This window comes from Zootoca vivipara, chromosome 9, assembly GCF_965207765.1.
Source record: "Zootoca vivipara chromosome 9, rZooViv2.hap1.1, whole genome shotgun sequence".
Classification (NCBI taxonomy): Eukaryota; Metazoa; Chordata; class Lepidosauria; order Squamata; family Lacertidae; genus Zootoca; species Zootoca vivipara.
The window spans coordinates 42,608,046-42,622,485 of NC_142592.1; positions in this window are offsets into that span (position 1 = coordinate 42,608,046).

The following is a 14,440-nucleotide window of genomic DNA, read 5'->3' on the forward strand; positions in this document are numbered from 1 at the left end:
ATTCCAAGCTATGCTTTGCATGGCTTCATAATCAACAATACAATGCAAGAAAGCTATGGAAAGCAACCTCATTAGCATTTCCCAGTTTCCGCTCACAGTTTTATTTTCAGGATTTCTTTTGCGCTCCTGCTGCCAGGCATCCACCATAGTGAAGAGCACAAGTCTCTCCCTCTGGCATTGAAACACACAGCTTTTGCCTTAGAGCACTCACTAGTCGGGTAGCAACTGGCCTGGCAGTTCACCAGGGATACCTTTTTGGGGGAAGGAAGGAAGGAAGGAAGGAAGGAAGGAAGGAAGGAAGGAAGGAAGGAAGGAAGGAAGGAAGGAAGGAAGGAAGGAAGGAAGGAAGGAAGGAAGGAATTGCTACATCAGACAGATTATCTACTCCAATTTGCTGCAGCCTAAACAATTCATTACAGGCTGCATGAATGCAGAAGCAGATTAACCAGTATGGGCACTGTGAAGCTAAGAGCACCCTCTTGACAGAGAATAGCCCCCACCCCATCCAGCTCAAATAAAACCCTTCAATCAATCCAGCTCAGATGCCAGCAGGATAATGCTTAGTTACTTTCTAAGGAGGCAGCGTTTCATGCCCTTTCATGCCATCTCCCCTGTCTGGAGATCACACCCTTGTGGGGAAGGGCCATAGCTCTTTGGTAGAGCATCTGCTTTGAATGCAGAAGGTCCCAAGTTCAATCCCCGGTATCTCCAGGCAGGGTTGGGAGAGACGCCTTCCTGAAATTCTGGAGACCAGTGCCAACCAGTGCAGCCTATATATACTGGGCTAAATGAATGAATGGTCTGATGGTATAAGCTTCCTATGTTCCCTTGTAGGACACAGTGTGAAAGGACCATAGCTAGGACCATGCAGAAAGTCCCAGGTTCAATCCCTGGCACCTCCATTCAACAGAGGATAAGGCAGCAGATGATGAAGGGAAAGGCGTCTGCCTGAGAACCTGAGGAACAAGTGCCAATCAAAGTAGTCAATGCTGGTCTAGAGCAAGAAGTAGTTGGATCTGGTATAAGGCAGATTCATTGGCTCCTGATATTTATTTTGGGTTTATAACCCAGCAGCACGGAACGTTTCCACCACCCCACATCCCAGGGCAGTGGTGAACAATGGAGATACCGTGTGTAATTTATTCATTATTAGTATATTTTCAGCTGAATAACCTCTCAAATCAACTTGTTTTTTTAAAAAATGCATGCATTATAATTATGTTAATTAATGTAAATTAACAATGCTATCTTCAGTATCCTTGGGCAGAATGGCTGGCCCTTACACGCAGCTCTTTTTCCGCTCCTTCTGAGTGCTTTTTACAAATAATAATAATAATAATAACTTAAGAACTGAGAGATCTAATCAAGGAGCTCCAGCATCTCCTCCAGTTTGGTCCAGTGGTTAAGGCATCAGTTGAAAGTGTCCTTTTCTTGTCTCCCAGCTCACTAGGAGAGAGTCAGTGAGCAGAGCCAGTGAGCAGAGCCAGTGTTGATGCCCTTCGGCTGTTGCTTATCAATCAAAATACAGCTCTGTGAAAAAATAGTTGCAGACTAGCAACATATCCGGGGTGTGTGTTGCATCTAAATGTATGCAAAGTAAGGAGCTTGTTGGTTTTCTTGGTTGTCACTAATTAGCAGATAAATTATTATGATTTCTCAATGCAAATAATAGCCCAGGATAAAATAATTTCTCTAACAAAATGTACACCACTTAATTAACCCAAATTCATCATCTGAATTGAGAAGGGTACCTCAGCTGACAATACTGAAATTGTCAGCTGGGTCAGAAGGGTACCCCAGCTGAAAAGAAATATTGGGACCTTGAAGAGACTGGCACTCCTGTTCACCTCCAGTTCCTCTTGCTCTGCTGAGGCTGCAATCCCAACCCTACTTGCCTGAGAGTAAACCCCACTGAATAGGACTCACTTCTCAGTAGATATGGGGTGCGTCCAGACTTTTGCAATTTTCAGGCGGGATTCCGTCACATTATCAGCAAATTTTAGGTTGGACCTTTAGCAATAAGGAAAGTAACAGGAAAATGCATTGGGAAGTGTGGGATAACATTTAATTGATGCAACACCCCATCTAACCTCCCTGCAAACAAATCAAAACGAATGCTCAGTAAATACTAGCCGAGGTCACCTAACCTCCCTGTGAATTTTGTGCAAACAATCACAATGAATGCTCAATACACAGTTAGCCTGGAAGCAACCGTGGGTAGGATTCCACTGTGAGGTTAAATCCATGTTGCACATTTAAAGCACCTTTATCCCATTTTAAGAAGCATGGCTTCACCCAAGGAATCCAGGGAGCTATAGTTTGTTAAGGTTCTCCTAACAACTTTCAGCACCCTTTTCAAACTACAGTTCCCATGATTCTTTGGGGGAAGCCATGACTGTCAGAAGTTCCATAAGAGTGCTTTAAATGCATGGTGTGGATGTGACCTAAGTTGCTAAGCAGCTAGGCTACTTCAGTTGCATGGCTCTTTCTTCCCAGGAAAGGTTGGATACTGCAGCACTATCCCTTCCCTGGTTACCAAGATGCATGTGTATGCAGCTACCATACACTTAAAGGGACCCCTGACTGTTGGGTCCAGTCGCAGACGACTCTGGGGTTGTTTACATCATACAAAAGGAGCCACATTTCAGTGACTGAGAAGGACAATTAGCCGTTCATATGCCAAGTGGCGCTGTGGGTTAAACCACTGAGCCTAGGGCTTGCTGATCAGAAGGTCGGCGGTTCGAATCCCTGCAATGGGGTGAGCTCCCGTTGCTCGGTCCATCTCCTGCCCACCTAGCAGTTTGAAAGCACATCAAAGTGCAAGTAGATAAATGGGGACCGCTCCGGCGGGAAGGTAAATGGTGTTTCCGTGTGCTGCTCTGGTTCACCAGAAGCAGCTTAGTCATGCTGGCCACATGACCCGGAAGCTGTCTGTGGACAAACACTGGCTCCCTCGACCTATAGAGCGAGATGAGCGCCACAACCGCAGAGTCGCAACCCCACACGACTGGACCTGATGGTCAGGGGCCCTTTTACCTTTACCTTTTTATGCCAAGGCTGCAACGGACCCCCTAGAGAGCAGCTTTTCCTAATCTAGTGTCCTCAAATGTTTTGGACTACAGCTCCCATCAATACCAACCAAAGACAACCAACCACACCCTAAGCCACCCCCAACCTATCTCACTAGCAAGGAAATACAAGTGAATAGTAATAGAACCCATACAAGTGATGCTGACACAAAACCCCACATATACACTAAGTAGAAGAATAGAAGCATTGCCAGCCGACCCCACCCCACTCACAATTCCCCCTCTCCCTCTTTCCCCTCTTTCCTTCCTAACCTAACACTGTATGTAGCACTAATGTCTCGCAACAAATGAAACTGACCTGTAGAAAAAACAACTTGAAAAAAGAGACAATGCATGTATTTTTATAAACTTATAAATCTTTAATAATTTTTTTAAAAAATAGTCTGAAACAGGCATCCCCAAACTCGGCCCTCCAGATGTTTTGGGACTAAAATTCCCATCATCCCTGACCACTGGTCCTGTTAGCTAGGGATGATGGGAGTTGTAGTCCCAAAACATATGGAGGGCCAAATTTGGGGTCCCTGGTCTAAAACATCTGTAGGGCACCAAGTTGAGAAAGTCTTGTTCCGAGGCAGAATAATAAGTCAGCGAGATAAAAGAGTATTTAATGAACACAACTATTTACCTCTAGCTGTTATGCTAGAAGAAAGCATTCTGAATGGAGGGGGGGAATCAGAAAAAAACTGAACACTTTTAGCAAAATGTTCTAATCGGGGAGGGTCAAAATCTTTCAAGGGTGGTTGAGAAGTGACGGATTTTGTGCACACACCCCAAGCACCCTAAAGTTTAGATGCAGATATGCAAACATACCGGTAATGTGGGTGTAGGTAGCAGAAACTTCCATCATCTCAATGTCCAGGAAAAGTTCCATAATTGCAAAAGATGGGTGCACCCACACCACAAACATAAACCTCGGGTATTGAAGACTGTAAAGCTCTCTCTACAGACCTAATGATGCCCAAGGTTCTTTAAGTGAAAGCCCAAACAGCTGAAGTTGTTTACAAGTGGTTTAGGTCTGTGATGTGGATGTGCAACTGATGTAGTTGGCCAACATCTGCAATAACCCGGCATCACATGTTATGTTTGAAATGGCAAGGGCCCATTCAATGATGGTTGGGACAACTCACATGGGCAAGAAATGTAACATCTGAACCTCCACCAGACTAGAGAACCTGTTGATGTTGCTGCTCTCTATCTCCTAACATTTCCTTACCCAAATGGCCTCAGGGTACAAAGGGTACATCACTTGGGAAGACAGGCGAACTAATATCAGTGTACTGGAAGAAGCAAAGATCACCAGTGTTGAAGCAATGATTCTTCAACATCAACTTCGTTGGACTGGTCATGTTGTGCGGATGCCAGATGATCGTCTTCCAAAGCAACTACTCTATTCCAAATTTTAAAATGGAAAGTGTAATGCTGGTGGTCAACAAAAGAGGTTTAAAGACTGTCTCAAGGCAAATCTTTAAAAATGCAGTAGAAACGCTGGCCTGTGAGCGCTCCAGTTGGAAAACAGCCTTTACCAAGAGATTGAAGAAACTCGATCTCAGGACGCAAGGGAGAAACGTGCTAAGAGGAAGGCACGCTTGGCAAATCCACACCGTGATCAACTCCCGCCCAGAAAATGTATTGGGAAGGAAATAAAAAAAGATCCAGAACTGGCCTCCACAGTCACTTATGGATCCATTGTTAAAATCGTGTTTATGGAAGACAATCTTACTTGGCTACGAGTGATCGCCGAAGAAGAAGAAGAAGACATAGCCCCTCTCCTATCCTTGCACACTGTTCTGAGAGATCTCCCAACCCCCACCTAGAACTGAACTGGGGGAGGGGGGGAAGAGAGGGGAAGATACGACTGCACTAGCAGGACCTGCTGCTCTGGCTCCCTCTCACACAGCTAGTTGAATCAAGCCCATTATGAGCACCTGAACAGGTCACTGTGGGCATCTGCAGTAAAGAGCATCATGAGTCATGAAGACAAACTGCTGCCCTAGAATAGAAGAGCAGCGATTATCTTATTTTTGAAGTCAGTATTTCCCACTTCTGCTTCCCCTTCTTGGAAACTGGCACAGGTAGATCAACTGATACCGGGGGGGGGGGGGATGATGTACGCCTTATGTAAAAAGCCAATTTCAGCTAAAATTTACATGGAGAGATGCCATGATTTCTGACGAAAGAAAAAAGGACATGTTTGCACAAGGGTCACCCTGTTACTGTCGGTTATCTACAGGTGAAACTCGGAAAATTAGAATATTGTCAAAAAGTGCATTTATTTCAGTAATGCAACTTAAAAGGTGGAACCAATATATGAGATAGATGCATGACATGCAAAGCAAGCTATGTCAAGCCTTTATTTGTTGTAATTGTAATTATTTGTCATTAGGCGGGTCAATTATAAGTGGAATGTAATTAATGAAATGTAATAGCGATGCTTATTTTTGTATTATTGTAACTGTTTTATTACTGTGGAATTTCCAAAAGAAAGCATTTGTAAAAATTAAAATAAAAATAAAAAATAAAAAGTTGCATTACTGAAATAAATGCACTTTTCGATGATATTCTAATTTTCTGAGTTTCACCTGTATGTAACTATGTAAATGTGCATTCTCGATTGATTTAAACAGAGGAGTGCCTCCCCGTCTTGGGCCGCTGGTTTTAAATATGCCCAACTGAAACTTTCACTAGATGCCACAGCCGTGCAGCTTGCCCAGCCAGCTATTACCTAGTGATGAAACAGGTCACACATTCACAGGAGAAATGAGGAGGAGCCCGCTGAATCACCGCCCATGATCATCACTTATCTCTGGCAGGGAGGAATAACTTTATCCTTATCTATGGAACAAGGGTGTGCTCCTTTCGTAGTGAAAAGACAGGCATCCCAAGTGGAAACCAGAACAGATTAATTTTGTGATAAGAGCTTCACTGAGAAAGGAATACTCCAAGATGTATTAAAGGTAAATTTCCATCCCGTGGATTTGGACAGAAAATGATCAAAGAACTGTGTAGGTTATAGAAAAGGGAAGTCAATTCATGTGGGTCTTTGTGCAAATCTAGCCTTATTTAATAAGGAAAAAATGCAATATTCAGGAGCAGCAATGCTAACAAATGTGCCCTTTCTCAAGAAAAAATAAAAGCTGCCTGAGAAAGAGCCTCGGGGAAGATGACAATCCAACAAAATTTCTCTCACTCTCTTTCTTCTTCCTTGCATCTGCCCAAAATGTTACTGGCATTTGAGGTCTCAGAAATGGACATTCTCTGCTCTATCCTCCCTTAAAAACCACTATACTGTACCTGTAGTTATTTTACATCCGTGCCCGGAAAATTGCTCCCTAGTTTCATGAATCTTGCATCTCCCTCTGTCTTGCACCTGCACTAATATGAAGAAAGCTTGCTCATTTGGCCATCACAGGTAGTTAATGGCCTTTAGCTTGCCCCTTTCTGGCTTCAGAAGTAGCTAGTTTTGCAGCCAGAAGGTTGGAGGGTGTATTTTGATTCTTCTGGAAGCAGCTGGTCTCAAATTCTGAGCTTCCTAATGAGGAGGAAAAGGTATCTGGTGTTGAAGGCACAAGAGAGGTGCTTCAGAGAGTGGTAGGCAAAGGGCCAACTCTGTCACAACAGTTTGTACCAACTTCAAATATGCCTGGTTCTGCAGCCTCCAGTGAAGCATTTTATCATCCAGAATTGTGTGACAACTGACAAGAGGGTAGGGGTAAGAGCTCAGGTTTGAAGGAAGCAAGTGATCGCATCTCTCTCTGCGTAGTGAAAACAGAATTGTTATTTAACATTTCTATGCCACTCTTTGAACAATATTTTGCAATGTATTTTTAGCCCCGAGTATGAATTCATGTGGATAAATCTACGTTTTTTAAAGGACTTATTGTAGTTAGGGAAGTGATAGGGAAGTGAACAAATGAAGGTGTGTAAACACCTCACAAGCAACTCAGGATGGATCTTGATTGTTGTATAACTGCCACACACACAAAACCCCGAATGAATGCTTACCGAAGACTAGATAGAATCTAACCACTGCATAAACTGTGTGCAAGAAAATTAGGATGAATGCTGAATCAACAGGTTGTTTAAAGGACTCAAAAGTTTGTCCTCACAGATATGTGCCTGAGAACAATCAAGGCAGTTCATGTAAACAGAACATGACCTGCACAAACCACTCATCGGAACCTAAAGTGCTTTACATTATCAGCCTTCTCTTTATTAGGAGAAACTGATGCCTAATGACTCAAGTGAAAATTAGGGCCAGGGAAGACCCAGGTTCAATTCTTTGCTCTCCAACATGCAATCTATGAAGCTGTGGTTTAATTACTGGCTCAGACTTAATGTTTGTGGCTTGCTGAGTAACACAAGGGTTTTGGCACAAAGGGGGGGGGACAGGAAAGAGTGCACATGGTGAACAGTTGCCAACGTGCTTCACCCACAAAACACAGATTGGGACACATGACTCAGTTATCGCATTTAGTGGCATCCCATAACCACCACATTACACAATGGTTTTTCATACGAGAAGTTCACCACATGCCTTTCCCTTGTCATTCTCTGCAACAGAGAAGATGGATGTGGAAGGTGAAAGCTCTAGCCTGCCTCTTCTCCAGCTACATCAGCAATGACCCCCTTCCTTTTCTGTCTTTCCAACATTTCCAACATTGCAGCAGCAACATCTGCAACCTGAGGTGAGTGCTTCCCTCTGTCTAATGTTAGGGCTGGACCCATCCATAGGTCAGACTGGTTTCTGCTCCTTCTTAATGGCTACCAAAACCTGCCACCTGGTCTTTCCTCACGGTAAGGCCATTTTTGGAAGGGAAGCAGAACTCTGCCAAAAATCCCATAAAATCTTCATGCTCTGACTCTTGTTTGCTTTAGAGGATGAAGTTTGGACCTTAGAAATGGTTGTGGACCCCTCTAAGTTGGAGCTATGATAGACCTCACTAACACTTTTCAGGCACAGCACCTGCTAAACATTTGATACTGTGGTTTGAAATAGGTTCAGCTTGGCAAGCGGATAATGAAGAAAGAAACATGATGGGAATTACCATGGAAGTTTGCACCGTGCCACGTCTCCATCCACAGGATTTATAGTTGCCGCATATTTGTAGATTCCTATCATGTCCCTTCACTTTACCAACCTATACATATTTAATTCTTAATCCTTCCTGATAAATTAATCTTCCAAGCCCCCTGGTCAACTGTGTCCTCCTTCATTAAATCCCTCTAATTTCCCAGCATCTTACAGGCAGTAAAATGCCAACAATTAAGAACTGTATTTAGAGAGGTCACAGGCAGAAACAGAAAATGGGTGCATTCGTGTTGAGGTGGCACTTCAAACGACCATGCTGATTTCCTCCCTGGCCTTTACCCCCTCCTTTCAAGGGGCAAGTTCATACCCAGATTTTTTGCTGATTTCTCTCATACCTTAAACTTCAGCATACGTAAAGGTAAAGGACCCCTGTCAGTTAAGTCCAGTCGCAAACAACTCTGGGGTTGCAGCGCTCATCTCGCTTTACTGGCCGAGGGAGCTGATGTTTGTCCGCAGACAGTTCTTCCGGGTCATGTGGCCAGCATGACTAAGCCGCTTCTGTGAAACCAGAGCAGTGCATGGAAACACCGTTTACCTTCCCGCTGGAGCGGTACCTATTTATCTACTTGCACTTTGTGCTTTTGAACTGCTAGGTTGGCAGGAGCTGGGACCGAGCAACGGGAGCTCACCCCGTCGTGGGGATTCGAACCACCGACCTTCTGATTGTCAAGCCCTAGGCTCAGTGGCTTAGACCACAGCGCCACCTGCATCCCTAAACTTCAGCATGTCTACTCTGATATTGTAACCTTTGAGCACCGCCTGCTTAAGATTTACAATTACTTTCTGCCCCCCACCCTCCCGCATCCCAGAGACATGAGCATGCTGAAGCTCATTGGTAGAGCATTGACTTTGCACGCAGAAAGATCCATGCTTCAATCTCTGGCATCTCCAGCGAGGGTTGGGGAAAGACCTCTTGCCTGAAACCCTGGAGAGATGCTGCCAGTCAGTGTAGATAATAATAAGTTAGATGGCCCAACAGTCTGATTCCGTAGAAGGCAGCTTCCAATATTCCTTTGGCTTCTTTGTTTCTTAAAGCCGAATCTCATTATCTCTTTCTTTCTTTTCCGATCCACACTTCTAATCTCTCTGGTTCTCATTGTAACATTTCTATATCCTCGGCGGTATTTAAAAAAAAAAAAAACCTTCTAATTTATTATCATCTGTAAATTTCATTAACATGCTATTTACTCCTTCCAGATAGCTAATGAAGATGTTAAGGATGATGGGACCTGAGAAGGAGGCGGAGAAGAGCCTGGAAGCTCCCAGGAGAAAAGGGATTTGAGCTGTCCTGACTGCTAGATGCCTCAGGCCAGGATGTTTAGCGTTGGCAGCAGGAGAGTGGAAGCTGAATAAAAAGCTCTTTGCCTCTTGCCTAATATTCCTTATAACTACCTGTTCAGTGTATGAGGAGGTCTTTGTTTCTCCAGGGTATTTGATTAAGGTCAGAATATTTATCTGCACAACAAACACACAGACAATCCTCATTTTCTTACAGAGTTCCGGCCTCCAGCTGTACAGTAGTCACTGAAAGTAAAGTCTTTTGCGCATTTGTTAAACTACGGACCTCACAGGAGGCAGTGATGGCCACCAACAATTCCATGGAGAGTAAAGTTATCAACTGCTACAACCCATGATGGACTATGCTTTGCCTCCATGGTCGGAGGCAGTAATGGTTCTGAATAACAGTTACTGGAAACTGCAGGAGGGGAAGAGAGCTCTTGTGCTCAGGTTCTGCTTTCAGCTTTCTCACAGGCAGGGGCGTCACAATAGGGGGTGGGGTGCCCCAGGCTCCACTCTGCGGGGGGCAGCGCGGCGCCCCCTCGCCCCCTCCACCAACGGCTGCTGCTACATAGGCAACGCCACGACCGCCATCCTAGAGGCCCCGGTTTTGCTGGCCTTGCCCCTCGCTTCTTCCTGGTGGGTGCAGAGGCAAGGGGCAGGCCAGAGAGCAGCGTCAACGGCGGCCGCTGATGCCCCTCACCGCTCCGCCTCTGCCTGAGTAGGAAGAAGCACAAAGCATGCTATGGATCGGCTTGCCGCACGCTTTGTGCTTCTTCCTACTCAGGCAGAGTGGCGAGGAGCATCTCCGCTGATGCCCCACACCGCTCTGCAAGAGTAGGAAGAAGCACAAAGCGCGCTACAGAGCGGGTTGCTGGCGGCGGTGCTCCAGCGGCCGGATCCAAGTATCCCGATGGTAGAGTAGCAGCGGCGGCAACCCGCTCCCTACCTTGCTTTGTGCTTCTTCCTTCTCAGGCAGAGCGGCAAGGGGGCGTCAATGAGCTACGGAGCGGGTTGCTGGCGGCGCCGCTCTAGCATTGGGATCCTCAGATCCGGGCGCTGGAGCACCACCCCCCGGCATCCCGCTCCGTAGTGCGACGTGTGCATCGTGCATCATGACGCATGCATCGTGATGTGCGACGCATGCACGCGATGAAGACCCCGCCCCCGGCGGGATGCCTTCAGGTTTGCCACCCCAGGCAGCCAGAAGGCTAGTGATGCCGCTGCTCACACGCATCTGGTTGGCCACTGTGAGAACAGGATGCTGGACTAGATGGGCCATTGGCCTGATCCAACCGCCTCATCTTATGTTCTTAATATCTATACAGGAGAATGTGCTTGCACTTTCTGGGGATTCAGGTCTCTCAAGCAGAAGACTAGACTAACCTTAATGCAGAGTACTCTACATAATAGGGTCTTGGACATGAAAATGTTACCCAAGAGCAAAAAGGAAGGTTTTTTTGTGCTGGATTTCTTTTGAACTCCTCAGCATTTCCACTATGATGGCTGATCCCTCATTGCCAGACGTGGGAAACAGCGGTCATGCTCCCAACTGGAGGAGAAGTTTGAAATACACATAAGCTGGTCACTGAGGTGTGCAGAATACCAAATTCCCTGCCGGGATAATTTCAAGGATAGAACAGCGTGTGAGTGAGGGAAGCTGTATATGCGTGCAAGAGAGAAAATATGCACTGGTGTACCTTCCAAGAAAAAAGAACAGCCTAGAAATATGCCTCACTGTGTTTCAGCCAGGTCTAAAAATATGAACCACTCTGAGACCCACCCAGCCTTCACTGATCACAACATACCTTACATCTGACATGCTTCTGTCTCAACAATATATGGAAATCACAAAAAGAGTCAGGTCACAAAGCAGAGTCTGCGCCACTGGAAGGAGCATGAATGTGCATTGTTGCTTCCGGCAACATCACCCTTACTCAAGCCACAATGATTTCTTGTGCTCCTGTTTTATTTCCAAAAAAATTGTAGAGGTCAGGGGTGCCAACTTGAATAAAATATTGGGGGGCAGGTAAGCCCTGCCCCACATGATCGATCACAAAATATGGCACACACGCACACCATTTGAATGACAATGTCCATCAACTTTGGGGGCTCCTGCTCCCTCAAATATTATATTGGGGGCAGCCTGAAGGTGTGCTGTGCTCTGGACAAACCAGACACCTAGCGTTCTTGCAACCTTCACCAAGTGAGGGAGCGGGATGCACACAGTATAGTAGCCTATGTTTAATTCTTAGGCCAACCCTCTGTATAGCTATGGCTCCACTACAACCAATCCAAATAGCTAGCAGATTGGAAACACACCTACAGGGGAAATAAAAATCAGGGATATTCCCAATAAACAAATGTTATTTGCTAAGAGTTAGAGGTCGCTCTTCTATGGCTCTCCAGATGTTTCCAGATGACAGCTCCCATCATCCCTGCTCATTGGCCATGGTAGGTGAGGCTAATGGGACTTGGGACTTTAACAATATCTGGAGGGACACAGGGTTAGCCTCTCCTGAGTTAAAAGCTGCTTCCAGGTGACCCATTTCATGAACGCTCAGCCAGATTTGTTTGTTGCCTGAGTAGATGATGTTGTATCTACCAAGCGTCATCCCACACTTTCCTTATCGGGAAAAGGCCTGACCTTTAGGGGAAGTGGGTTTGTTTTGCAAGAGCTCCAAACTGGCTTCAATAACGCAGCCATAATGTGTAGAGATGTGACTGAATCCCACCAGAATATAGTGGTAGTCTGGAAGCACAGAATCACACCAATGGAGACCTCAATAACACCATCAAAAAAAGTCAAAGGTGCAGAAAAGTAAAATCACCCTCACATCTACATGCCAAATTTGTTCATCTTAACCATTATTAGCCCAAATATCAAGCATACAAAACCATCAACTACTGCTACAGGCAAAGGCAAAGGGACCCCTGACCATTAGGTCCAGTCATGGGGTTGCGGCACTCATCTCGCTTTACTGGCCGAGGGAGCCGGCGTACAGCCTCCGGGTCATGTGGCCGGCATGACTAAGCCACTTCTGGCAAACCAGAGCAGCGCACAGAAACACCGTTTAGCTTCCACCGCAGCGGTACCTATTTATCTACTTGCACTGTGTGCTTTCGAACTGCTAGGTTAGCAGGAACTGGGACAGTGCAATAGGAACTCACCCCATCGCGGGGATTCGAATCACTGACCTTCTGATCGGCAAGCCCTAGGCTCTGTGGTTTAAATACATTTGTACTTAATGTACAAATGCACATTAATGTACAAATGTAGATGAATATACAAATTTGTACTTAATGTACTGTACAAATGTATTTGCTACAAATACCATTTGTACATTAATTGAGATAAATTTACAGCAAATGATGCTTCAACCTACAATGGTTAAAGTGGGAGGTATTTTCCAGGCTTCCAAAACACACAAACCATTCCACTTTAGGGATTGTGTGAGTACACTCCAGGTTAAATAATCCTGGATAGAAGATATGGGTGTATTCAAGGTTGTGATGGCGCTTCCTAAATAGTCACTGAAACAGTAGCAGAGCCTGATTCTTTACCAGCCCGATTGTGCAAAGAAAAGGATACTGACTTCATAAACCAATCCTGAGAATGCATGCAAAAGAGAGATTCTAATCTAATAGAGTGATTAAAATGCCAGAACCAGAGAGTGGAGCATATTCCACATCAGCTCATTTGAGCTAAACAAAAAACAAAAACCTGTACTGTACTTATATGAACATCAAGGACAAGATGGATGTGGGGGGGGGGATACACAAACCTTGCTATTATCACAACTGAGACACACCTTAAGAAATTAAGTAAAGTTATCATTCCCTCAGGTACAACTCCTGGGGCCACATAGCAGCAGTGAGTGGTGTCAGAGGAAAATAGTGTTTGTACAATAGGCTACCTTCCGACTAAGGCAAAACCATGGCTGTGGATCTATGCCTCTCCATCCTCTCCCCAGGTAAAGAAGAGACATCATCACATTCAAGATAATAGGCCAGTGAAGCAAAAGTGCTTTACTGGGGTGCAGAGCAAGGCCAGTGAGGATAGGAGTGGCCTAGGAAGAGAGGAAATAGTTCCAAGGGCTATTGGAGAGGCCTAGAGGGCCGTATGTACATCTGAGGTTTCCCACTCCTGCTCTAAGGTTCCTAGTTCAAGGCTCAAGAATCCCTGAAACTGTGCCTCACCATTCTTACTTTTTGAGCTACCTTGAAAACCCTCCTCCTCACTGTCTTCTGTTGTTAAAGCACAGCAGACATGGCTTTAGTGGTGTGTGGCTACCTGAAGACAAGGTTGCAACATTATGATCCACAAGGCCACTTACAACTAAGTGAAGAAGGCACTACTGTTCAGGGCAGATCCAGAGGTGTTGCTCTCAATAAAGAAAAACTTGGGTGGTTGTTGGCCTACTTACTTATTCAAAAGAGCCTGAAGTGCTCTTCTAAAAGTTTTTATTAATATGCTTTTACTCTACGGCGTACATAGCAAATGTTCTCTCATTTGCCCTCAAAACAATTCTGACTTAAGCTACTATTCTCCTTTTACAGATGGAGGATGAAGGCTAAGAAGGTGTTCCTAAGGTACAGGAAGAGTGGTCATTTTGAACCCAAGGCTCATGGATCCAAGCCTACAACTCTATCCATAGGTCTATGTGGCTTTTGCTAAACAATGCATGGCTCATTTCTCTGCCCGCAAGCTTATGTCAACAACTTTAAACTAGGTCAAGCACTGCATTTAGAACTGGACTGGTTCACTTTCTGCAAGAGAGATAAGAATTCCAAGAGACCACCAGTGTGATCCCACTGTGTAACTTGTGGGATATGAAGAACTGGGTTTGTGTCCTAGCTTAGCAATGAACTCACTGGCTAGCTTTGAGGAAGTCCCACACTATTAGTCAACCACCTGCGCATCTGCACAGGCAAGATTCAAACCAGGAGCCTTATGGCTCAGGCACCAGCTCCCTGCAGCATC